The 27152-nt window shown below is 37.0% G+C and overlaps 1 protein-coding gene across 2 annotated transcripts in view; it reads right to left on the bottom strand.

The window, feature by feature from the left end:
* Sntg1 (syntrophin gamma 1) overlaps nucleotides 1-26896 on the bottom strand; it is a 910195-nt gene extending 883299 nt beyond the window's left edge. For both annotated transcript variants that reach the window (XM_008850594.1, XM_008850595.1), the window contains exon 1: nucleotides 26100-26896. The gene's annotated coding sequence lies outside the window, so the exon portion shown is untranslated. The remainder of the gene's footprint in view (nucleotides 1-26099) is intronic.
* Nucleotides 26897-27152: the final 256 nt, after the last annotated feature.

The following is a 27152-nucleotide window of genomic DNA, read 5'->3' as shown; positions in this document are numbered from 1 at the left end:
TTACTCTAATTTAACACCTCATCTGAGAAACCTCATCCTAATGCTATATCTTTGTATAAAATATATTAAGGGACTTAAGTCAACATGGAGATTAGACGTTTGAGAATATATGTTATCATTTTTAATGTCCTTTCTCTGAATCTTTCTTCCTAAACCCAACCCCACATCTACAGTTGTCTAAAAAGCCTAGTGAATTCTGTTAAGCCTTCAGATAGAATTCCAGACCCACAACTTATGAAAAATTTTTAAATCAAACTGGTGCACTGCCCTTCAAGGGGCCATTCTTTTCGATTGAAATGTAAGAATGGCTTTTACAAAATGGACATAATCTCAGCTAATGTTTTTTACCTAACCTTGCAACCAAAAGGTTACTTTTTGTAATGTAAACAAGCTCACTGATCCATGTGCTCCTCTCGTGACCTGGGCATATGTCCTTAATCCCTGACTACCTTGTTCTCCACCCAAGTTAGAGCATGAATGTGCATCTGCATATTTTTCATGTCGAAGTGCTGCAGGCAGTGTGCTTTTCTTATTGTAAACAGTGAAAGAAGCTGAAAAAGTTGCAGTTGTGTGTGATGTTCTAGGTCTAGGGATCAAAGGGCAAGATTCTTCTCTGTTAATGCTGGGTCTGACTTCTACTTCCCCATTTTATACAGGAGACACTGTTTCAATAAGGACTGGGCAAAGCCCTTGTTTGAGAGCACAGTTATGAGAGAAATTTGAAAGAATGCATTTTCAGCAGTTTGGGTCTACTCTGGGCCTTAAAATGAAAACAGAGTCAGCCTTTTCTGTAATACGGTTCAGTAATGTTGCAGTGAAAGATCTTGGAATCCAAAATTTATTTTCCCACAAAGACAAATTTCATTTATTTTTATTTCCAAATATTTACATGTGTGTGTGTATTTCTGGTGTGTGTGCACATGGGTTCCATGACACACCTGTGGAGGTCAGAGGGCAACTTGTGGCTGTCAGTTCTCTCCTTCCACCACACAGGTTCCAGGAATCAAACTTAGGTCATCAAACTTGACTGTAAGGGCCTTTACCTGCTGAGCCATCTCAACATCTCTAAAATACTCATTTTGATAGAAGAGGAACTGTAATATAATTTTGAAGAACATAAATAGAGAGATACTTCTAGCCAAATGTCTTATATTTAATGAGGGCTCACAGAAAAAATGCTAAGACACAGATTAGTATCAGAGGTAAATGATTACAGGTCTACAGTATGAACCATGGGGAAATGTGGTAAGGATCTCCTGGGCCTCTGATCATTTGACTGCCTCACAGTTTTGAATATTAGTACATTTGGTATAGATATAGATCCTAGCCTTAATGGACATTCTTTTATTTCTTCGTTACCTATTTCAGAAAGAAAAATGATACTTTCAGAGCTATGAAGAACCTAATGTTATTGTGAAATATCAGCATATGGAATTGGATCTTAATGTTTGTGGGATAGCATAGTTACTGTTTTGTCTTCATCTTTTCATGGACCTTCTCTGTGATTTCTCTTCTAATCAGTTATTTGTAGTCAAGGAGCCCTGTCCATGAGCCACATAGTTTGGAACAAATTCCTGGACATATTTTTCAAACTCACCAGCTCTCTAAACCATCCCTTCTTTGCAACTTCTGTTTCAGCTGTTGTTGCTTTTTTTTTTTTAACATTTTAAATCAATTCATTGAGAGTTTCATAAAAGTGTTTTGATCATTTTCCCTAGTTGCCCAACTTTTCCCATATACTGTCACCTCGCTAAAAGGAATACCTGGATAGAAATGCTTGACAAGGGACTTAGCATACGTGACAGAATACCTGAAATTCTATGGGCTATTTATAAAAAAAAAAATAGGTTGCATGCAAAAGAGTAATCTGGAAAGACCCAGAGAAGCTGCCATCACCCTCCGGTTAGCTTATACACTAGGTAGAGCTTACCTCAGGACATGCTTACTATTTGGACAAATCAAAAGACAGAAATGAGTTAGTCTATACTTAAAATAAATTTCCTCTTTTCTGTCTTTTTGCTTTTTATTAGTCTAGATTATTTTTGCACTTTAAGATGTATACCATGGAAGTTTAATCCTCTTAACGTGGACATAAAATCAACACATTTAAACATTTCTCAATTTTATCCTAGCCCTATTTCAGTAGACTTTCCAAAGCAATAACATATATGACTCTAAAAACATGTAAGTAAATTTAATTGTAAAGCCAAAGCTAATTATCATGTAATGAAAAGGTGATTTATGTGATTACAGCACATCAAAGCAGTTAGGAATGACCAGTCTGACCTGTTTCCTGGAAGTTTTACAAACTTATAAGTTTATAACTTTATTATAAACTTAGGCACAGCCCATGTTATCTGAAAGGGAAGCTGGATATAGGATTCCATCTGGGAAAGTTAATCAGGACCAACCAGGAGGTAAACGAGACCCAGAGCCCAGAGGAGCTAGCTTAGGGTGCCAACTGTACTCCTATGGAATTGTTCAAAGGCGAAAGAGTTTATTTTGGTTCACTGTTTGATGGGGAAGTACATTACAGTGGGGGAAGTCATGGTGGTAGGTACATGTGGCAGCTGGTCCAATTGCATCCGCAGTCAGGAAGCTGAGAGTGACTACGAAGTGAGGCTGGGCCATAAAATATCCAGGCTCACTTCCAATGATCCACTTTCCTCAAAAGTCTACCTCCTAAAGGTTCCATAACCTATCCAAACAGCACCAACCATCTGGAGACCAAGGGTTCAAACACTGATTCTACAGGGGACATTTCACATTTAACTCACAAAACAAAGTTTGTTATAATCTTTCTCTCAACTCCTTTGCAAATCTCCATGTAGGTCATGAAATCAGCTATGCTCTGGCACTCAGGGACTTTAGAATCGAGACAGGGCAGCACCTCAGTGCAGTTTAGTCAACATCTTCTCTCTTGATAGCTCTTTGGGAAGCCACAATATCTGTTAAAAGAAAGTGCTTTGTGCAGAAAATCCAAACCAAATCACGGTACTCTGTTCTTTATGCAGCATTTATTCTAAATGGACACTCCTTCTTCAGCTGCACACAGCCGCCTTTCCTCTTTCCTCCTCCACGTCTTTGGTTACTTTTACTCTTGTAATTTCTATCTTTTTCTACTTTCCTATTAATTCCATTTTATTTTTTGTTTTAAACATTTTAAAATTTATTTTATTCCAAAGAGAGGCAATTTTTAACACATTTTTTCAAGAAATAATTCTAAATGGACACTCCTTCTTCAGCTGCACACAGCCGCCTTTCCTCTTTCCTCCTCCACGTCTTTGGTTACTTTTACTCTTGTAATTTCTATCTTTTTCTACTTTCCTATTAATTCCATTTTATTTTTTGTTTTAAACATTTTAAAATTTATTTTATTCCAAAGAGAGGCAATTTTTAACACATTTTTTCAAGAAATAACTTGAAGCAGTTTACATAAAAATATATATTCAATGAAGTTCAAGGGGAAAAATAGGAAGAAAAATCAAAGACCAAAGGATTTGCTAACATGGCCTTTTTTTGTTGTTGTTGTTTGTTTGTTTTTTTGAGACAGGGTCTCCCTGTAGCCTCATCTGGCCAGAAACTCATTGATAATCCTAGCAGTTTATTGGGCTTGCTAACAGAACATAGGGTAGGAATTTACTTACAGAAAAATGGGCACCCCCCACTTACAGTTGCACCAGAAAGTCCACACTCAAATGTAGATCCTATGACTTCCTGACAGCTGAACAAAATGTCCAGAGGTGCCTTGTGGCATTCTTGGCGTGTATATCCTTAGTCCCTCCCCCATATGCAGCTAAGGTTTACTGATTGGGTGGGAGAGGTAACTGACTTCCCCTGGACTCCTTGAGGAGTCTCGAAGGAGGTGTGACTATAGTTTGCTGGCATAGTGGCTGGAGGACACTTCAAGTTAACACTCCACCCCTTCCTCTGGCTCTTACATTCTTTCCATCAACCTCTTCCACAAAAGTCCCTGTGCCCTGGAGAGGGTGATAGGTGTGGGATGATCTTCCTCCCATTATGGCAAGGCCGTACATCGTCTGTTTTCCATGGGCTGTTGGCCCATTTCAGTGGGATTCCATCTATTATAAGAATTTGGTGCCAAGATCCAAAAATGAGGGAGAACATATATCTTTTGTTTTTTTCTGAGTCTGTGTTACCTCACTTAGTATAATAGCTTCTAGATTTGCCCATTTACCTGCAAATTTCGTTATTTAATCTTTCTTCACTGCTGAATAGAATGCCATTGTGTAAATGTACCACATTTTCTTGTTAACCACTCTTCAGTTGAGGGACACTTAGGCTGCTTCTATCTCTTAGCTATTGTGAAAAGAGCAGCGACAAACATGGATGTACAAGTGTCTCTGCAATAAGATAAGTCCTTTGGGTTTATGTAATTTCTCTTTTGACCCACTCATCATTCAGGAGTGTGTTATTTAATCTCCATGAGTTGGAGTGACTAGGGCTTCTTCCAGTGTTGATTTTTAGTTTTATTACATTGTGGTCTGGTAGAATGCATGGAATTATTTCAATTTTTTTTGTATTTATTGAGGTTTGTTTTGTGCCCCAGTATGTGGTCAAATTTTTAGAAAGTTCCAGGAGGTGCTGAATAGAAAGTACATTCCTTGGTGTTTGGGTGTAATATTTGAAAGATGTTTGTTAAATCCATTTGATGTATGGTATCATTTAATTCAGATATCTCTCTATTTAGTCTCTGTCCAGGTGACCTGTCTAATGGAGGCAGTAGGGTATTGAAGTCCCTTGCTATTACTGAGTTGGGGTTAATCTGTGTCCTCAAGTCCTGTAGTATTGTTTTTATGAATTTGGGTGCACCAGAAATTGGTGCATATATGTTCAGGATTGTAATATCTTTCTTGGTTAATTGTTCTTTTTATCAGAATGAAGTTACCCTATTTATCTCTTCTGACAAGTTCTGGTTTGAAGCCTATTTTGTCAGATATCAGAATTACAATCCCTGCTTGTTTCTTAGTACCATTTTCTTGAAAGATTCTTTCCATCCTTTTCCCTTAAGGTAGTGTCTGTCCTTGAAGGTGAGATGGATTTCTTGCAGGAAAAAAAATAAAATAAAAAAGGATTTTTTTCCCTTAATTCACTCAACTAGCTTGAGTTTTTAACTGTGGAGTATAGTCCACTGGTATTAAAGTTATAATTGAAAGATGTGTATTGCTTGCTATCATTTTGATTACTGTTCCCATTCTTTGTCTAATTCTGTGTTTCCACAATTATACTTCATTTAGTTTCCTTCTTTTGTCCCTGGGATATGGTTGTTCCTTTCTCCATTGTTTGTATTGTTTCAAGTATTCTTTGGAGGGTAGGTTTCGCGGACATGTTTTCTTTCAGCCTATTCATGTCATGGAAGATTTGACTTTCCCCTTCAAAGATAATAGACATTTTTGTTGGGTAAAGAATTCTGGGTTGGCATCTATGGTCATTTATGATAATACCTCCTTCCAGGCTCTTCTGGCTTTCATCGTTTGAATTGGTAAGTCAGCTGAAATTCTAGTGGGTTTTCCTTTATATGTGACTTGTTGTTTGTCTTTTACAGCTTTCAGTATTCTCTCTTTGTTATGTACATTTAGTGTTTTTACTATGATATACTGTAGGGAATTTCTTTTCCGGCCCAATCTATTTGGTGTTCTGTGTGCTTTTTGTATTTTGACGGAGATGTCTTTCCTTAATTTTGGGACGTTGTCTTCTACAATCCTGTTTAAGATCTGGTCAGCACCATTAACCTGAATTTCTTCTTCTATGCCCATGATAACTGTACTTGGCCTTTCATTGTGTCCCACAACTCCTTCATATTCCATTCCAGGTTTTTGTTGCTGTTTTGTTTTTAATTTTTCACAACCTTTGCTTGAGTGGTCCAGTTCTTCAGCTTTAGTCCCCTTCTGTTTTCCATTTCATTCATTTTATAGGTGAGGCTTTCCCCTGTTGCTTCAAGATGGCTTACTGAGTTGTTCACTTTCTTCTTCACGTCTGCCTGAGTTTTCTTCAATGTTTCACTTTTGTGAATTCAGTCAGAAGTTTATCCCTATCTTCTTTTAGTTGTTTTTCTCTGTGTTCTTTAAATTATTTGAAATCCTTGATCATGTTTATGATTGTTCTTTTAAATTCTGTGTTCTGGGTTATTGTTAGGGGGTTTTCCTTGTAGAACTCTTCTACAGGACTATTGGAGTTTGGTGGGAACGTGCTGTTTTGGTTTTCCCAGTTATTATTTTTCTGTTGGGATTTTGTCATGTGGATTTCTTTTGTCGTTTGTGATTCTGGTTTGAAACTCAAGCCTTCCTTTGTTGAGTTGAAGTCTTCTGTATATCTTGGTTATTTTCTTATTGCGTTTGTAAAGGTGGTTGTTCTAGGCTTCAGAATCTCTCTTTTCGTTTTATAGTGGAGGTACCAGATGATTTCAGTCTAGCTTCTCAGCAGCTCCCTCAGAGGCCCAAGTCAGACTCCAGTCAGGTGCACTCTTTCTTCCTTCCATTTGAACCCCTACAAGCAGGTACTCAGAGCACAAATGGGAACGTGCTCTAAGGGGAGGCCTGATTTTGGTACTTCCATGCAGTCTGCTGTGTCTTCAGTCCCTACAACTGGCAGAGGCCAGCTCAGGCACTCTCAGGTTTTCTGCTAAGGTCTCTGCCCTACAATAAGGTAAGTCTACCCCTGGGGCCATGGAGGGGCCTAATCCCAGTTATGGGATGAGTATGGCACAATTTGCAGAGGCTTTGGGGAAGCTCACTACCACATGGAGGCTGGATCCAGGCACTCTCAGGAGGTCTGCTGAGGTCTGTGAAAGAAAGTTCCTAGAAAGAACTCCTGTATCTTGGACTGAATTTCCTACATGGTAACCAATTGGTATCCACTCTGGAGATTGTGGAAAGTCTGGAATGTTCCAGATCCAGAGTCTATTCAGAAATCATCTAGGGATATATTTAACCCCCTAAATAGCTATACCTTGCCTACCTCTATTGCTGAATTAATATTTTTGTGACTAATGAAGTGTATTAACTTAGCAGACCATCAGGTCTCATGATTCAAAAAGCTAAGAGTGTCATCAGATAGCATCTGAGACCTGTACTACCCCCCTCTTTGCTCTGACCTGCCTACCAAATGTATCCACCAATGAATTTGAAAGGTGTTTTGATTTATGACTTTTCTTTGTTCCATTCCTATAAAAACAATGTAACTGTTACCATGCTGGAACATGGAATTTGGGGTATCCTGAATCTGTGTCCCCCAGCCATGGTCACTCATATTTGGCTCCAAAATAAACTATCTCTTATCCCCTTTGAGGTGAGAGTTATGTTTTTGTGTCCACAGGTCTCAGGCCCTACACCTGGCAGAGGCCAGATCAGGCACAAGGCTGTCTGCTGAGATCTCTGCCCTACAGTAAGGACAGTCTACCCCTGGGGCCATGGGAGGGGCCTCACCTAATTTCAGTTTGGTGTGGCATGATTTGGGGAAGCTCACCACCATGTGGAAGCTGGATCCAGGAGGTCTCTGGCAGTCTGCTCAGGTCTCAGAAGGTATGCTGAGGTCTCAGTCCCTACCCCTACCCCAGGTAGAGGCCCTCCTCTGGAATTTTAAGAAGGCAATAATGCCCCATGACTACAGATACACATATGTATGGGCATGTACATATGCACATATATGCACACACATATATGTATATAAACACATTTGTACTAATTTAATAAACACTGTTTAATAAATTTTGACAGAAAGTGAAATTTAAAACAGCAGGTGGCATCAGGATTTTAACGCTAATATCAGTTGCAAATAATGTGATCAGCTTGGGAATTCTGGAAGTAATAGAGCAACCTTAAAGACTACTTTGTTCTCCAAAGAAGGGATAAATATTCAGAGGGCTGGAGAGATGACTCAGCAGTTAAGAGCACTGACTGTTCTAGCAGAGAACCTGGGTTTGATTCCCAGCACCCACATGGTAGTTAACAACTCTCTGCAACTCCAGTTCCAGGGGAATCCAACACCTTCTTCTGACCTCTACGGGCATTGCAAGACACTGGAGCCCTTATACACATGAAATAAAAATACATATGAAATAAAAATAATAAATAAAATATTTTTTTAAAAAAGAATTGTGATTGGGCCAAAGAGATGGTCTGATGCCATAGCCTGAGCAGAGAGGTGTGCAGGTTCATCTTGGCCACTCTTTGTGGCTTTCCTTCAAACTCAAAGGAATTTCAATTTATGTAGTTTTTTTGGAATGATGGCTATCCAATTCGATTCACCTATAAGTACCATTCATTTTATTGATGAGTTCAATTTAGTCTCTAAATGGACAGGGCAGTTGCAACCAGTCAAAATTTAGTGTTCTATTAACTTCACATTTAAAACAAGTGTGTTATACATGGTGTGTCATTCATTTGGACTGTCCATTTTCTGTCCTCTAAGGAATTACATTTTTGTGGTAGCATCCAGCACCTCTGCCTCAGGATGTTTATGCAGCAGTGTTGCATTTGCGTTTGTACAGTTGGACATGCCACATTTCTCCCTACCAATAAGATGGAAGTGCTGTAAAGCTGGGCCCTGGCTTGTTTCGTTCTACTGTTAGCACATTTGTCACTTGTTAGGGCTTGATTCTAAATGTTTACAAAAGACCATTTGCTGGAAGAGAACGCACATCTGTGTTTGTCTCCTGTTGACCAGCCCTCGAAAAGAGGTCCAGTGTGACATAGACTTGATGTAAATCATCGAATTGACTTGCTCCATTCTGTGTTGCTGCAGAGAATGCTTCAGACTAAGTAACTCACAACAACATAAATTCATTTTTATCTTAGTCTGAAGACCGCAAATCCCCAGGTCAAGGGGCTGTCATTTATCAAGGAACATGCTATGTCATCCACGCCAGGGGGTAAAGAGTAACAGAGGGTGAGAAAGGAAAGGACATTAGACTAAGCCTCCATCATCTTTATAATCATCCTTGAACCAGTGCTAATTTTGAGTACACGAAGGTGCCATGAATCTCTGAAAGTAAGGAGAAAGAATAATTACGGGATATAGTTGTACATTTTGACATCAGTGCCAATTAGAGAAATCAGAATGTTATGAAAGAACACAAATGTTGTTAATATAAATTTTATAGAAGAAATAATTATCATTGTCTTATTCACAAAAATTCTTATGATTTTTTTATCAGTTTACTTGATCCGACTTGTTAATTCATATTTTAAATATTACACATTTAAATGGTATTTCTATTATTCTTTACAATGCTATTATTCTTTACATGTTATGTAATGATTCCTTTTTGACAGGATTTTGCTATGTAGCCAAGCCTGACCCCCAAATTTTTATTCTCCTACCTCAGTTTCTTGAGGGCTGGGATTACAAGCATATACTACTACAAACCCTAGCTATAATTATTTTTAAAAGAATATTAAATCCAGTGTACAATCACCTCAAAGTAAAAACCAGGAAAATGTTAATAAAATTGGGTTTGAATACTTTTTTTCATCATATCGAATTTTCAAGACAAGTAATCATAGAAGTCAAGTTAAAATATAATGGCAAATATTGTTTTATCTTCATTGTTTTTAGTTTTAGATTTACAGGGTATTCATTTAGCAGACAAAGTATTTGTCAACTCTGGTAATGATCCCTATTCCTTTGAAGCCCTTTAAGATATATGGATTAATTTGCCATGACCCCTAAGTCCTTGCATTTTAGAAAACCAGTCTTTGCTCACTAAGTCAATGTGGTACATTCAAATTAAGATTCTGTTTACACTTATAAACCTGTTTTAGTTTAAACATTAATTAGCTTTAATTGGACCGCTTTCATATGACCAATTAATTAATTCAAATTGCAAATGCAGAAGTCTATTGTGTTGTCAAATGAATGATCACAGACATTATAGTATGACACATAAAACAGAAAAGGCACAGTAATACCTCATTTTCTACTAAGAAAAATTAAGAGTAGATAGAAATAAAAGTAAGATTTTGGAAGACCATGACTGAGTATATCTGCTTAGTAGGTAGGTGACTTGCACCTTGGGTTTTTCCTGGTGCCAACATGTAGGGACTCTGGCTTATCAGGATAACCAATGAGAGTGCCAGGGGCAGAACCAAAGCCGTACCTGAGCTGGAGTTCAACTTGGGCCCTGAAATACAAAGGGGATTCAGTCTTTCTTGCTGTGTCATAACAGAGGCTGGGTGGTTGGAATCACCATGTGCTTAAACAGAGCTGCCGCCTCTACTTGATGATTTGCTTTTACCTCAGCTCCACATGTAAAATTCTTCTCACGCATAACTCAGCCATTGTAAACCTATGCTTACTTCCCAAACTGAATTCTGACTTTGGAGACCTTCAACAAAGGAAATAGTGTGGGCACCACTAAAGGTATTTTTCCAAGTCCTCATTTTCTTAGAACATTCCTCAAGCTTTTCTTGGAACATCACCCTGGAACACTCTGTGGAGAGCTACACTTAACAACTTAGCCGTTCTCTCCTTCCATGGATAAGGTTAAGGTGTATCAATTCTGGAACGCAGTATTGAATTCAGGCTTTTAAAATCCCACAACGGCATGGTCAGTCTTATTAAGCAATGTAAATTTTTCTAAACAGGAGAACTTTTGTTTTCTTCAATCTCTGTGGTACTGAGTAGACACATTATCACTTGAAAAAACCTGTTTTTAGTTTAAAAAATTTTTCTCCCCAAATTCAAAGCAGAGCATTTTCTTTTTTTCTAAAATTGTCCCTCTTTTACTCAATGAATTATTCTAGAAATCCATTGTAATACAAAGAATAACACTTGTTTAAACAGTTTGATTGATGGGATTTCAGGAGGAAGCCCATATTTTCTTATAAACATTACACATTGAAATAAATGTCCTCTACCTGTCTGAACAACATGCAATTCTGGATGCATACATAACCATATTGCCCTTCTATCCACACCTGTGCTTTTTGGTGTGGAGACATACGTGCTCTAGACATGATCATGGCAATGACAATTAGCATATTTTTGTGCTGGTTTTACTATCCTGAAGAAACTATAGCATGGAATTTGTTCCTTAAATAATTTATCTAAAATACAAATAGAATTTGAATCAAACGCTGATGAATTTCTTGATTTGCAAATACCATTTAATCATAATTTCCCTAACAATAGGTACATGATAGTATGGCAATAAGTACTAGGTAGATAAGTAGCTAGATAAATAATAGAAGATAGATAGATGATAAATAGATAGATTGATAGATAGATAGATGATAGATGATTGATAGATGATAGATGATAATAAATAGATAGATAGATGATAGATAGATAGATAGATAGATAGATAGATAGATAGATAGATAGATGATAGATGGATAGATGGATGGATGGATAGATAGCTGCCATATGAAGGACCAGGAAAGCTATACATAAAAAAGACAAATACCAAGGTTGAAGTCACTTATACATTACAATGACTAGAGAATGACATTTTAAAATTCAGGTTGATATGCTGGAGGCAGCCAGTTTGACTCAGAAAATAGACTTTTGTCCTCACAATGATCACGCAGATTGTGTCATTCAGTTTTATGTGTGAACATCATTCAAGTAAATATCTTGAAGGTAATTGTGTATTTTTGTCTACCCCTTTGTATTTATGCCTTTCTCTGGAATAATTAAAACACTAAACAGATTGTTCTGGTTATTGTGTGTGTGTGTGTGTGTGTGTGTGTGTGTGTTTGTGTGTGTGTGTGTCTTTGTCAAACCTCCTAAAACTGACTTCAGGAAACTGCCAGTTAAAACTCATGATCTGAATTAATGAGCAGTAAATTACACAGAATAATATGAATAGATCATACATGCCCATTTCAAATCATGATGTAAAAGTGCAGTAATAAGATAGGTAGCACTGGGCCAAGAAAAGCCATCAGGATCAATAGAATGAAACCATGTTTATAAAATGAAGCCTACCCAGGCATGATGTATGTACCATTCTCTATGCATCTGAGGCCAGAAGGTTATGGATTTCAGCCCAGCCTAGATATGCAGCAAGACCATCTCAAAAACTCAAAAACTTCCAGGTGTGGTTGTGCACACCTCTAATCCCAGCACTTGAGAGACAGAGGCAGGTGAATCTCTGTGAAATTGATGCCAGCCTGGTCTACACAGTGAGTTCCAGGTCAGCTGGGGCTATAGGTAGACCCTGTCTCCAAAAAATAAAAAAATAAAAAAACTAAAACATGTATAAAGCTTAGGCCTGATGGCCAATTGGTTTCCGGAAAGGGCGTAATTTATCATCCAAAGCAATTCTTGCAGTCTCTCAAAGTGTTAGAGGGACAGGAGGAGATGCACTCAGACCCACAGCTTGGCATAGACAATCACTATAGGGACAGCAGAAGGGGAATATGACCTCACAGCACAGCATTGACAAAGCAATTGCTAAGAAAGATCAAAGACTTCATAAAAGCTAAACATAAGATCCTCAGAGGAAAGTTTAGACACGCATCTTGAGATCTTTGTTTAGGCAATAGTTTTCTAGATGTAACACAAAAATCAGACGACCAATGATAGAAAAATTGGAACCGTCACCAAAGTTAAAATCTCTAATGCTTCAAAATATATCACAAATGATGAGAGAAAAGATTTTCAATAATCTATCTAATAAGGTGATAAGGTATCAGACCTAGAGCCTCCAACCTCTACAGAAAGTGACTAACAACCCACTTTACAAAGGGTCAAATCTGAAAAATACACATATGTTCAATAAATACCCTCATAGTTACCTAACCTCATTTGTGTCTGAATAAATGAAAATCAAAAACCACAGTCAGTGACTGGGAGTGATGACTCAGTGGTTAAGAACACCAAGTGCTCTTAAGGACCCAGGTTCAGTTTCCAACACACACATGGCAGCTAACAACCATCTTTAACCCCAGTTCCAATGGACCTGGAACCCTTTTCCGGCTTCCGTGGGCATTGTATGAATGGATGTACTTAACACACTTTAAGGCCAAACACTCATGCACATAAAATAAAGATAAATACAAAATGTTTAAATGTTAAAGGCAATAAGGATTCTAGGGTCTTGATATGAAGAGATAGACAATTACAGGAGTCGAGGACGGTAGGGAACAACTAGAGACTTCACATAGCACCAGCTGGAATGTAGATAATGCTACTGTTGAAAACATAACCATGCAATTCCTCAAAATAGCAATCAAAACGTTAGTCTGTATGACCCAACCTGGTACATACACAGGAAAATTGAAGATGTATATTGACATAGAAACATGTCATCAGCATTTGTAATCCTAATAATAAAAACCAAAGCAGCTGCATAATGCCGCCTAGCCTTGCATGTACAGGGCACTGTGTTTGATACCTAGCAGCAATAACACAGAGGGTAAATCCAAAGTCCAACAACTGATGAAAAAGATATATGTGTATATATGATTATGGGTTTCATGCTACAACTTGAGTGAAACGACAGGAATGTACAAAGTGAAAGAGGACGGATAACAACAGTCCATAAACATGTGCGATTCCATTCATTTTTTGTTTTATTAAAACATTAGAAAGTTTATAGCTAAGTACAAAGTAACTGTTAAAAAACAATAACTATATGATCTTCCTATCTCATTCAGCATATCTAATGAATCAATGACCAGTCATATCCAGTTCCCACTGCACTAATGGTCCATGGAAGCAAAAGGAAGTTGAACTCTCACAGTCAGTGCCCCAAAAGATGACATTTCTTGGAGCCTTATGGAATCCACAAATGCTTCCTGCTGCTTCAGTGTGCAGATCATTTCGTGCAGATCACCTTCCACGAAATAAGAGATAAAACTAGGCTCCTTTGCTTTGGAAATTTCCCATCTTTGTTATCCTAAATATTTTATTTAGACTCTAAATTCAAATGTATTTTGCATCTCTCTCTCTCTCTCTCTCTCTATATATATATATATATATGCATAATCGGCAGAGTACTGGCAATAAATCAGACATGTAGGGCAATGGAATAGAAGAGAAAATGAAGACATAAGCCCACACAGTGGCTGCCACAATGGTGCCAAAAATAATCACAGGTGAATAAAAGTCAGCCTCTTCAAAAAATTGTGCCAAGAAAATTAATATTAATATGTAGAAGAATGCAACCAGATCCATATCTCTCACCCTGCACAAAACTCAACTCCAAGTGGATTAAGGACCTCAACATAAGATCAGATTCCCTGAATCAGAGATAGGAGAAAATAGGAGACACACTGGACTTTATAGGCACAGGAAAAGAGTTTCTGAACAGATTCCCATAGCGTAAATATTAGATCCAACAATTGAGACATGGGACTATATGAAACTAAAAAGCTTCTGTACATTAAAGGACACACCAGTGAAGAGCCAGCCTTTAGAATGAGGAAAAAATCTTTACCAGCTGTACGTCTGACAGAAGGTTAGTATCTACAATTTACCAAGAGATAAAAATGACAACAACCCAGATCAAAAGTGGGGCAAGAAGCTAAACAGGAAGTTCTCTAAAAATAAAAAGCAAGTAACTGAGAAATACTAAATGTTCAACATCTTTAGTCACTAGGGAAATCAGATTAAAACAACTTTGAGATTTCATCTTACCCCTCTCAGACTGGCAAATTTCCAAAGAAAACAATGACAAGTGCTGGTGAAGATGTGGAGAAAGGTGAATCCTATCCATTGCTGCTGAGAGTGAAAATTGGTGCAGCCACTGAAGATATTAGTGTGGAGGTTCCTCAGAGAGCCTGTAATTGACTTAGTATATTATCACTTTCATGCATATATCCCCAAATTATACTTACTACAGAAATAACTCTTTATCCATAGAAACAACTTAGATGTCTCATTGGAAAGACTAGCTATTTATATTAATTTATAGTAACTATTTTTATTAATTCGTTTGACACAAATCTGTAATTCCAGCACTTGGGAGGCTGGGGTAGGTGAATCATGAATTTCATGCAAGCCTGACCTACTCTGTCACTTAACAAACAAATCTCTTGATGAGGAATAGGGATGTAGTTCAATGGTGGATTCCTTGCTTAACATATGTGAGGCCCTGGGTATGATCCACAACAGAGAAGTATTAAAACTCTGATGATGAAAAATTGTGTTCAATTAAAATAATTTGAAATGGGCATAGCTTGATTTATGTTACAATATATAGTTCAATTTTACATATACTTGAAAATTTCTAAATAATAGGAATTATAAATGATATATTTGGTCACAGTATACACAAATTTTTTAAATGTTTAAACTACTTTTGCTTTGTTGGTATGATACATATGGGATATTCCTACATTGAGAAAATATTGTACTTAGAATCTATTCATAGAAATCAATATTTGTATCAGGATTTATTTTCAATTACTTAACTTTTTAATTAATTCTTAGAAATGTTTTTTTTTTAATACTTGTTACATATGAGAAATTGGTGCTTAGGAAGACAAAGAAACTAATATTGCATGAATATAAAGTCATTATTCTATGGAGGAAATCTATGTGTTTAAAATTTAGTACACTGTTACTGGCTCAGGAGCAAAGTTCTCCCTAACACACTGTTGACTTCAACATATATTGTTAACACATCTTTGAAATAATCAAGAATACGTACAGAGAGAGACTTTTAGCTATATATTACTGTACAGCAAATTGTCTTATGTGGATATATATGATATCTTTAAGCAAAAGAAAGCAACTCAAATATCCTCCAACCAGTAAGTAGGCAAACTAACTTATAAGCCCCTAAAGCAAATTACACATACAAAATCCCAGAGTGTTCTAAAAGTCATTACCCTTGGTTAGAAAGCGGTTACTAATTTCTAGATACAATATGATACTATTAATATAATAGTCTCAAAGTAAAAAAACTCTTGAGACAGAAAACAGGAAAGCAATTTCCAGGGAAGCATGGTCTAAGTCACAATATAAAGAGAAAGTCTTTCTGTGGTGATAAAATACTGTGCATCTTGATTGTGATGGTGCTTCTCTGAGTCTGTATGTGGACTAAATTGTAAACAAATACATATTCACAGATGCAAATGAGTCCTGTGAACAATGGTAGAATCTGAAGAAGGCTATATTCTACTTCACAGTATTATTCAAATACCAATTCCAAGTTCTCATTCCACACTGTAATTCATAGAACATTACATTTGGAAATGCTAGATGGAGCTTCACAAGTAACTATCTCCAGGACTTCTCTAAAGGGTATAATTATTGTGGTGGCACGTGCCTTTAATCCCAGCACTTAGGAGGCAGAGGTAGGTGCATCTCTGTGAGTTCGAGGCCAATCTGGTCTATGTAGTGAGTCCTAGGCAGCTGGGGCTATAGGGAGACCCTGACTCAAAATGACCAAAATGATAGATGATGAGGATTGACAGATAGATAGATAGATAGATAGATAGATAGATAGATAGATAGATAGATAGATAGATAATAGATAGATAGATAGATGATAGATGATAGATGATAGATAGATAGATAGGTAGATAAAGAAGTTTATCATTATCCACAAAGAAAAACATGAAATGTAGTAACTGTCCACATATAACACTGGTTTACTTATGTGTATCTCTGGGAGAGACTGGAAAGTGTGTGTCCACCCATCCCCCATACCCTACCTCTCCTTCAGCAACTCTGCTTCCTTCTGCTACTTGCTGCTATGGTTACATTAGCTCATGCTGACTGATAATCACTCCTCTTTCCCTGACCATTTCAGGAATATCATTAATTACATGGCAGCATTTCAACTAAGTCATGAACTGAACTTGAAAATTATAATAAATGTTAAATATTTCTGAGGGTCAACTGGGTGTAATAATCCATAAACCCTTTTCCAGCTCCGCCCCCTAATGACATCCTGATGGCACAATAGTTTTCTTTGCTTCATTACACTCTAATCTTCTTGAAGCTGGTGAGCAACCTCAGTTTTTCAAATGAAACTTTACAGCATGATTCTGCATGCTGACATGGCCTACAAACAGCTAAACAGAAATCAGCAAGTTATGAGGTATGTTTGCTTCTCATCATTATTCTGGGCACTTGATCATTGAAATTAGGACTTGTGGAAATATCAGCAACACAGTGTTGAACAGAGACTTTTATAGAAAGCTATTTTATCCTACATAGTACATTCTTCTTTCTTAGTAAAGACTAAATAGTTAAAATGCCAAAATATTATATTTTGGAATATTGCATGTGAATCATATAATTCTCTATACAATGGAAATTTAAATGTTTCAACTTTTTATTAATTGCATATATGAAGCTTTATTGCTTTTAGAAGATCTAATCTCTGTATTAATCTTAATCACTTTGTAAAAATAAATAAATTATTAATCATAATTTATTTGCCTTGAAATTTTCTTCAAAATACCCTTGAAAATTATGAAGTCACTAGAGTTATAGGAACACATATATTACTTTAAAAAAACAATATATAGGTCTAATGTTGCTTTATAATGTCTTGATTATCTTCTTTTAGGAATTTACTGCTAACACATTTTTTAGCATATTTTATTTAAAGTCACTAAAACCCACAGCTGCATCCCATAATCATTTCCTAAATATAAAGAGGGCATTTATAAATGATCGCCTTGTTCACAATACTGCCATACAGCTCACAAACTCTTTGTTGAGAACCAGAGAGCTTTTATTCTTTACAAAAAGAAATGCTAACTAATTCATCATGTGCCAACTTTCCTTTGTGTGTGTATGTGTGTGTGTGTGTGTGTATGTGTGGTGTCACATAGTTGCCTTGTTCCAAATGTATAAATTCCAATTTCATTAGGAAGAATTATAACAGACACTCAGATTGATACTTGAAATTTTTATGTTAGTGCCATGTTAAGCCTAAGACTCTGTTATTAAAATGCAACCTTGATACATCAGCAAAGGGTCAGTAATTTGGCTCAGCTGAGCAGACTGCACTGATGCCCATATGCAAATGTTCTAGGCTATACCCTGAAGGAAAAGACTCGCAATTTGGTTAATTCTATAGAGGAGAAAATAGCTTGTTGAAAGCCTTATATGCTTGTAAAAGTAATGTATATTGTTTTCAGAATACAATTGATTGTTCTGTGATTAAATCTAATTTGTCCATATCCTCCATTTCAAATAAAGAAAAATTGGCTAAAATTCTAAAGAAATTCTAGTTTTGAGAAAAACATGTTTGAATTGTATGTAAAAGAAATTTCTATTTTACCAATTTTCTCCTCTCATATGTGTACTTATTAGATTTCAGCATTTCTCAATATTTTTACATGATATATCATATATGTGTGTGGGGGGAAAGATCCAATTGAATATCATGTTTTATGTATGCTTATAAATATTGAAATGAAAGTCATAATTGAGAGAAAAAACCTTAAAATCATTTTGAGTTGGATTTCCAAATATTTCAAGTCGAATAGCAACAGCAACAGAAGATAATAGTCACTAATCATGTAGGCCTGAGCTCCTTCATTGCAGTAAATTTATAAAGAAATGTGTAAAGGGTTATAGCCAAAAGTGTTACTTACATTCACTACATTCATTTACATGTAATTAATTTTTTAATTGAGAGAGAATAAATTATTTTATTTCACAAACATGGTCAAGGCAAAAATATCCATTTATGACTGCATTAAAAATAAGAGATGACGATTTCACAAAGAACACTTATATATAAATCTATAGCCAGTTAATTTCCTGGGACTACAGGTTGCTGACTTTCCAATTTTCCCAAGTTTCCAAGAAATGTGCACAGATGACATGGAGGGATTCCATGGAGACACTGAGATTTGGCTGGCTGTTGATCTATAGGTTTCAGGTAGGGGAACTTCAATCCCAGTCCCTCCTCCCTCTTCCACACAGGCCAACCCCTGGTCACCCTTCATGACTTAGACAGTGACTCAATTCTGCACGGTGATACTTTGCAAAAGCTCCTGTTAATGATTTAAACTGTCTGATCCCACAGCAATGATGGAACAAATTGCCCACTGTTTGGTGGTATATTCACTCCTTTGGGTTACTGGGGAGTCTTTTCACACACTGAAAAGGTAATTTGCTCAACGGCACACTAATGGTTTACAAAACTTAATTGGCCTCCAGAAAGTAAGTAATTTAACCTGCAGTATCCATGATAAAGTCAGGCAGTTATCCAGAGAATCTCAGTGGCTTGGGAAAGGAATTTGAGGATAAGACAAACTATCTGATGTCTGTTGAACTGTCTGGGGAATCCTAGCAGCCCCTACAGTACTAGCAGTGCCTCCACTGGTCTTCTAGGTCATAGCATCAGAAAAGTAAAACAACACACTCAGGAGGGCCAGAGAGATGGCTTAGGCCCTTCAGGCTCTTGACTGATGACCTGAGTTCAATCCCTGGGATCCATATGGTGGGTGGACAGAACTGATCCAGCAATTCATTCTCTGAAATCCAGTGAGGCTTATCACACATACAAATAAATAAATGCAGTAAAAAATAAAAAACAAACACTCAGGAAGTTGAGAATGTTGTGACTTCTCTTTGAGTTCATTCTTCATGTTCAGAAATTTCTTTTAGAAACATGAAGCATTTTACATCAAATGAAAAGAAGACAAAGAGCTTCAATGCATTTACAGTAGGGATTTATAACAATGAAAGGGGATGCACCACCTTTAGAGGTCACCCACAGCATGTCTAGTCAATACTACGGTACAATGCTGCTAGTAAAGTCAGTTTCAGTGGCTAAGGCAAACTTTATTATTGTCTTTAATGACTATTTTACCTGATTATCTACAAATAAATATACAACTACCCAGAGAAAACAAAAGTTCAAATAGATAACCTCCCAAGTAGTGTGTGTGTGTGTGTGTGTGTGTGTGTGTGTATTTAGGTTCACTATTCAATTAATAAATTGACTACAATTAATAAATTTGACTACCATGAATGTAAATTTAACCTGTTTTAATATTCCTTGGTGTTTAATGTAGACACCGAGCTCAACTGGGTTTTAGGGTTTAGCTCAAAATTTAAGAGATTAAGAATTCTGAAGATAAACAGTCTAACCAATAACACATCTAGCATATGACAAATTAGGAAATAATATTTGAAATTGATGGTTAAAAGCTCATATAGGACAAAAATTTATAAAAGGAGAAAATTTTGGTCTCATTGAACTTTATGCCTTTGTGTGCCTCTGACAGCATTCATTATTGAAAAATGAAGTAAAAATATACCCACTAAGCATTTCATCTTCAACTGCTCTTTTCTAAGAAAAACAAGTTTTAAGAGACAGCAGTTCAATGGACGTTTATTGTTTCCTGTCTTACACTGGGGTACACTTTCTACTGAGACATGCATCATAATAGTTATTTAAAGATCATTCCACCCTGTCAGTCAGGTTTTTGAAGCACTTTATTTTAAGCTTGAGTCTTAGTTGGTAACATTGACTCAGCCAACCTTCATGAAAGAACTGGAACTGCAAAAAGAGATAAGTGGATTTGAAATGGAAATTATGTTGATATAGAATGAATGAGAAGATGTAAAAGAAGAGAAAACTGGGGAGGAAAAGGGAACAGAGAGGGACGGAAGAGAGATTGGGGCAGATTTACCACAAAACTAAAGTTTGCTTGAAAATGAACTCAAGACTGAGGGATACTCCTGAATCCAGTTTTACAGATGGTAAGATAGCATGGGAATGTAAATTCTTAATCTGATGCTCTTCCCACCATGGGAGAATAGGAACAGGAGGAAGAGTTTTGAGTTCACATAAAACCATAGGTTTTTATATAATTTTGCAATGGACAGAGTATTGATTTCCCTACAGGAGCAAAAAACCCAATGAGCATGAGCTAGTAATTCAAGATAAAATGATTTATCCATGATCACATAATCATAAGAAAAAAAAACCCACAAAAACAATGTTGGACTGAGATTTTCACTGCATAACACTTCTTTTACACCTAAATTAGTAAAGTTTCTTAATCTTACATATTTACTCTTTACCATGGATTTCTTGGGGAATGAAGAAATGCATTGTTATTTGTATTTTTAAAAAATATTTACAGCATTGGAACTGGAGATATGGCTCAGCAGTTAAGAACACTGACAGTTCTTGCAGAAGACCCAGATTAGAATCCCAGCACCCACATGGCAGCTAACGACTGTCTGTAACTCCAGTTCCAGGGGATCAACAGCCTCTTCTGTCCTCTGTGGGCATTGCACGGCACATTGTTTGCAATGTTTTAATATATTACTGCTAAAATGTGATATAATTTCTAAAAGATGCTTCTATTAATTTATTTAGTATAATTACCAAGTGGTTGTCCCTTTAAAAACATTAAAACATCAGCTAAAATCTTGAATGACTGATAATATATGTGTTAAGTACACATATAGCTGTAATTACTTCACAAATTTCACTTTAAAAATATATGTGAGTATGTATATTAAAGTTAGTATTTAAGTGAATTGTTTAATTACTGTTTTCTTTTCATAATAAACTCTAGCACTCCGGCTTTGCTGGCTAGATGAAGATCAACAATGAAAATCAAAAGTATCTTCTAGCACTTCGAGTCTATACAATGTTAGTATAGCTTCAGAATGATAGCATGACAAAGGTCTCAGACCCAGGAAATTAGTCTCATTTCCTATCACTTTCTTTCCTGCTGTCCTTTAATATCTACTCCTTTCTTGTTAGGTAAGTGATAAGAAATCCGTTTTCACAGTTCAAAAATTGTAACTATAAATAATTATAAATTTCTAATACTCTGTACTGCCCATCAAATAATTTAACAGCAAAACATACTAGAAATGACTATAGTAACAAACAATAATTTACATTTTTAAACATACCATCAGCATATTTAGTGATAGTCTAGAAATTTATACAGACCAAATATTAACAAATTACATTGACAATTATAGTAACTTCTAAAATTCCATCTTATGAAAATCAGTAAACAATAACATGTTGTGTATAACTTGTGGTTTCCTGAAGAGATGTGTGACTAGGATCAGTGCTTCATCGGTATCTTGACATCATCAGCATGCCAGTTACATACGTCAGCCCCACAACTTTCACACTGCATTCTATCCTCACTGACCAGAAACCAAATCAAAAGCTTCATGCATGTGTGTTTTGGGTTGTTTGAAGGTCTACTTAAACTTCTGAGTTTCCTTGTCTGCACCATTAGTGATAAACATTAACCTTTTTTATAGAAAAGGAAATTATGACACAGAGACAACAAAATGACAAAATGAAAGTTGTTAAAGTTGGGTGTTATTGACCTAGATTTGACAACCTGGTAGAAAACATGGCATCAATCAATGTTGAACAATAAATATTGTTAAACCTAATTCTGCCTAGGTTAAAATATTTATACCAAAAAGAGGTTAAAAATACTGCAGTATTATCAGAAAGATATATGTTATTTACATAGAGAGTCCTTAAGTGCATAAGGAATTCCTAACATCCAGCAATTTTCAGGAAATTTTTCCATGAATAATAAATACTATAAGAAACCACTTACAATAATTCACAGATAGAACACTGAAGATTCCAAAAGACCCTCAGAGCCTCATATTTAGATGTCCATGAAATTGATTTCGTCCAACCATTTCTTTAATACTTGAGAAATACATAAGCCCATCTGGATGTAAAGATCTGATTCTTATTGACTGTTAAAGTTGTTCCACTTCAGGAAAAAAATCAAGGCTCTCAGTAAGTTGAGTGACTTGTGCAACATCTCACAGCCAGCACTTTATGAACCAGCCTTGTTATATTGTCCAAAAGTACTTGCTTTTCTATTTCATGGTGCATAGCCTCTCTCTCTCTCTCTCTCTCTCTCTCTCTCTCTCTCTCTCTCTGCTGTATTCTACACATTTAGCCAAGCAAATGATTTCTACCTCCTCTGTGGCCATTGTGACAGTTTCAGGAGAGGTCTGTTGAAAGTGGACACAATTTCCACTTGCCATACTATGAGCTTACCATACTATTTTCTTCATTAGTAGTTTTTCTTTTATGTAGACTGCAGTGAGTAAACATTTCTGTCTGTAATTCATGGCTTTTACCTGGTAAATCAATGTCAGCTACCAAAAGACCTTATTAAATTTGAGAAATAGTCTCATATTTTTAAATCAATTTTTAATTTTTGAAATTCAAGTAAATAAATAACTCCACTGTTAACCATGGGTATTCAAATCTAATATGATCTATATTAATGACAATTACATTAGAATCATCAATAGGGATTTATATAATCTGCACAAAAGTTTAGCCAGGCATTTTTTTTTTTCTAGGTTTTGATCTTTGTGTTTGTGTTGTAGAATGAGACAGATTCCCAGTCAGTAGCCCCAAGCTGACCTGGAGTTCACTATGCATCCCAGGGTGGATTCTAACTTAGATTAATTCTCCTGCTCCAGCCTCTTTAATGCGGAAATGAAAGATATGATTCACCATGCCTGGAAATCAAATACGATGTTTTATAATATTTTATTATGTAAATATTCAAGTTAGAACTTCTTTCTAACTTCTCAATATTCCCTTTCTATAGAAAAAAAGGAAAGCAACTGAGTAGATTCTAAGACTAATTTAAAACCACAGTTTCACACGTACACACACACACACACACACACACACACACACAGACCTATACACATATATGATACACACACACAAATTTTCCCATTTATGAACTTCTATTTGCATTTTTTCTGGTCTTTTTTGAGACAGGGTCTCCCTGTAGCCCCAACTGGCCTGGAACTCACTATGTAGACCCGGCTGGCCTTGAACTCACAGAGATCTCCCTGCCTCTGCCTCCTAAGTGCTGGGATTAAAGGCATGTGCCACCACGCCTGGCTATTTGCATTTTTTATCTAACAGATGTAGGAGCCAAAAACATTTAATCTTATCCAACAAAAACTTTTTCAATCAGAGAATATGCTGAATTACCTATTCTTGTGTCCAATAATTCTAGACCTCATACTTACTTTTCCAATAATAAAACAAGCTAACAACTGAGATAGGCATTGATTTCATGCACGGGAGGAGTTTCCTAAACTAAAGTACTGATTTATTTCCAGAGATGAGGTGTATTCAAGATGAAGATTGATTTTCAGTAACACTCTCAATTCTGTATTATTTTCCTGTCTATCCATTTATTTATAATTTACTTAATGTGATTATAAATTAAGATTTTGACAGCTACAAAATAATTTCACAAATTGTAACTGTAACCACATTTCTCCAGGGATGAGGCTTGGCGAAGGCTTGCATAAACATTCCTGAATTTGAAAGGATGGATTCGAGTTATTTCTTTCACTGACCAAATCTCCAAAGGGATTTTATGGAGGTGAGTTTGACTTTATGCAGTTTCAGTTCTATGTAGAGAAAGCCTGCCCCTCAACCACTGAAAAGGGAACTGCCGCCGTACACCCACAGGCTTCGTTCGAGAACATTCCCTGATCTCATTTTATGCTCCACTGATGGGGGAGTCCATCTATGCTAATTAATTGGCAACCGAAACAATAGTTTCTCCACATGCTGTAATGCTCCTAAAACATGATTATGTCTACCATGTGGCACTTTCACCTCCCTGTCTCATAGACTGGAAACATAAACGGACTCTATGAGGAACAAACTGCAGGGATCCACAACGACAATGCAGCTGTCTACTCCTCCAGTGATTATGTCTGACACGACACGTAGGGCAGAAGAGCCCCCAAGGAGTTCAGCGACATAAATCCTCTGTTTTTTTTTCTGAGACGTAAGCAGCTCCATGGTGAACTGTAAATGACAGTTCAGAATGGTATTTCCTCAGAGTATGTATGATTGGTACTGTCAGCCAACATAAAACACGTGCCATCAGCCCACCAGGAGCCACCTTAACTACCTCTGAAGATTCAGAGTTCAAATGAGAATGTGGGAGTAAGTGTAAATGTGAAGTAGGGGAACTTTATTTTCAGAGAAACATACGGCTATGGTTCATAAAATTAAAAGAAAAATCTCCAGAGCTTCTGTACTTTTTCAAAGGAGCAAACTCTTTCCACAGACTTGGTCATGCATACACTATCACATGTATTTCCATGACAGTAAAATCCTTCCTGGTAAGTCAACACTCTCCATCCTGTGAAATAAATTTGCTCTCTTGAATTGAAGGTTTTTTTTTTTTTATGTCAGGCATGAGCTATAAATTTGTATAACTGCTTTTACCAAGCAAACCTATTTCATTAAAGCATAATACTTATCAAGGTCACTGTGAAAGATTTCAGTTTTAAAGCTCCAAAGGAAGATTCTAGAAAGAATCAAGGAAAAAAAAAAAGATTTAATTACCATTTTAAAGCTTAAGATTTGTAAGAACTTATTAGTATCTATCACCTACTTGATTTCAATGAAAATCATATTTTGTGGAACTAATCTGTTGGAATGCTGTGGAAACCCAGCTCTCTTAATGAGCAACAAGATAACTGTTCACTTCCTGCCTTCTAGAGGGTCTCATTTGAGCCAATTACCTCAGGGTTTAAAAGCCTGAAAGGGGTTCTAAGTGGGATGTGTATATCTGTAGACAATTCTACAGGTGCAGCTATCCTTGGGTGCCTGAAAAAGAAAGGAATCACATGTCCATTTGTACACATTTTTGTTCCTGTAAATGAAGTAGCAAATTATAACCCTACAAAATACATTGGAAGTAGCTAAAGCACCTCCAACTTTGTGAGTTGCAGGTGTTGTATACCAGATGCAGAATCATTGTCAACTGAATGTGTAAGAACAGCAAATACTGGTGTATATTAGTTTTGAAGAAAACAATTAGCAAGATATGAACAAATCCTGAAAGGCATTACTTAAACAGTAAGAAAATGTCCAAGGAAAAGCTCATTATAATAGTGTAAGCCAACTACATATTACTTTCATCACTGTGACACAAGCGACTTCACACAAGTAAAATATCAGACTATTTTAGCAAGCAAGAGATTTTTGGAGACATTAATCTAGGAACAATCATTTTTAAATAATCAAATTACTCATTTTTTAAATCCACGAAGTAAAGTCTGTTTGTATCCTTTCTGTTAAACCTTGCAAGAAATTATTAATTCAAATTGCATAAAACAGATATAATAGTATTATTACTTACCTGCTGAGTGGAGAAATAGAAGTCTTTTAGCTTCTCCAAAGTTGGGTTTTGAGTATCTCCAACCTCTCACAAAGCTAGTTCCATAACAGCTGAGATTCACTCAGGGACGTTATTTCGAGAGCTGTGGGCCTTTGAGTATGTCAGCCCCTGCTGCAGAGCCCATGATTCCTCAGTGCCGCCAAGAACTTCCAGTTCACTCCTCTGCCTGCATTCTACCCAGCTCCTAGAAAAATTATCCTTGAAGTTGCTGCCTGGAGTTTAACTGTAGATCAAGAGTACTCGGCGGAACCAGGTAGCTACGCGTGGCGAGTGGGAAAGGACTGTTCTTCCATCAAAAGAGGGAACAGGGGCAGGGGGATTCGCAGGCACCGCCTTCTGGTTGTGAGGATGGGAGCGCTGGGCTGATCTTGGCGACCACAGCAGCAGGGAGGAGAGTGGAGGCAGCAGCGCAGTTCTGTCCCAAAGGCTGCAGCCTTGCTGGGAGACGCTGTCCATTCGCCTCCGGTGCTGAAGCGCGGGGGCCCGGATCCCCGCTGAGCAACCGACCCCAGCTCCCCCTCAGTCTCCTCCAGCTGCTCCCCGGACTTCAGTGCTGTCAGTTCTCCCCGGTGGTTTATTTCTTAGCAGGAACCGATTGTCTCGCTCACATGTCCTTCTGCTTACACACTCGTCGCGTTTCCGGAAAGGCAGGCATCCATGGGAAATAAAAGCTGAGCCTCTCCTGAGTTTCCAGTGGCCCCAACGAGTTTCCTAATGGTAGAAATGAAAGAAAACGCAAGAACATGCGCGCGCGCATACGCGCGCACGAAAGAGAGAGGAGAGAGAGAGAGAGAGAGAGAGAGAGAGAGAGGAGAGAGAGAGAGGAGAGAGGGAGAGAGAGCTAAAACATCTAGAGACGCTTTGGAACCTCCGGAGTCTTTATTTTTATTTAATTATATAAGACTTCGGAAAGGCTATTTTGGAGGGCTAGGGACCTTGCTTACTGGGAAGGGAGGGGGCTCAGAACCTTGCTTAATAGCTGGGGGAGGGGGAGTTCGGAACCTTGCTTGCTAG

This window comes from Nannospalax galili, unplaced genomic scaffold, assembly GCF_000622305.1.
Source record: "Nannospalax galili isolate Female #2095 unplaced genomic scaffold, S.galili_v1.0 scaffold745, whole genome shotgun sequence".
Lineage (NCBI taxonomy): Eukaryota > Metazoa > Chordata > Mammalia > Rodentia > Spalacidae > Nannospalax > Nannospalax galili.
This window is presented reverse-complemented; position numbering and strand designations above follow the sequence as displayed.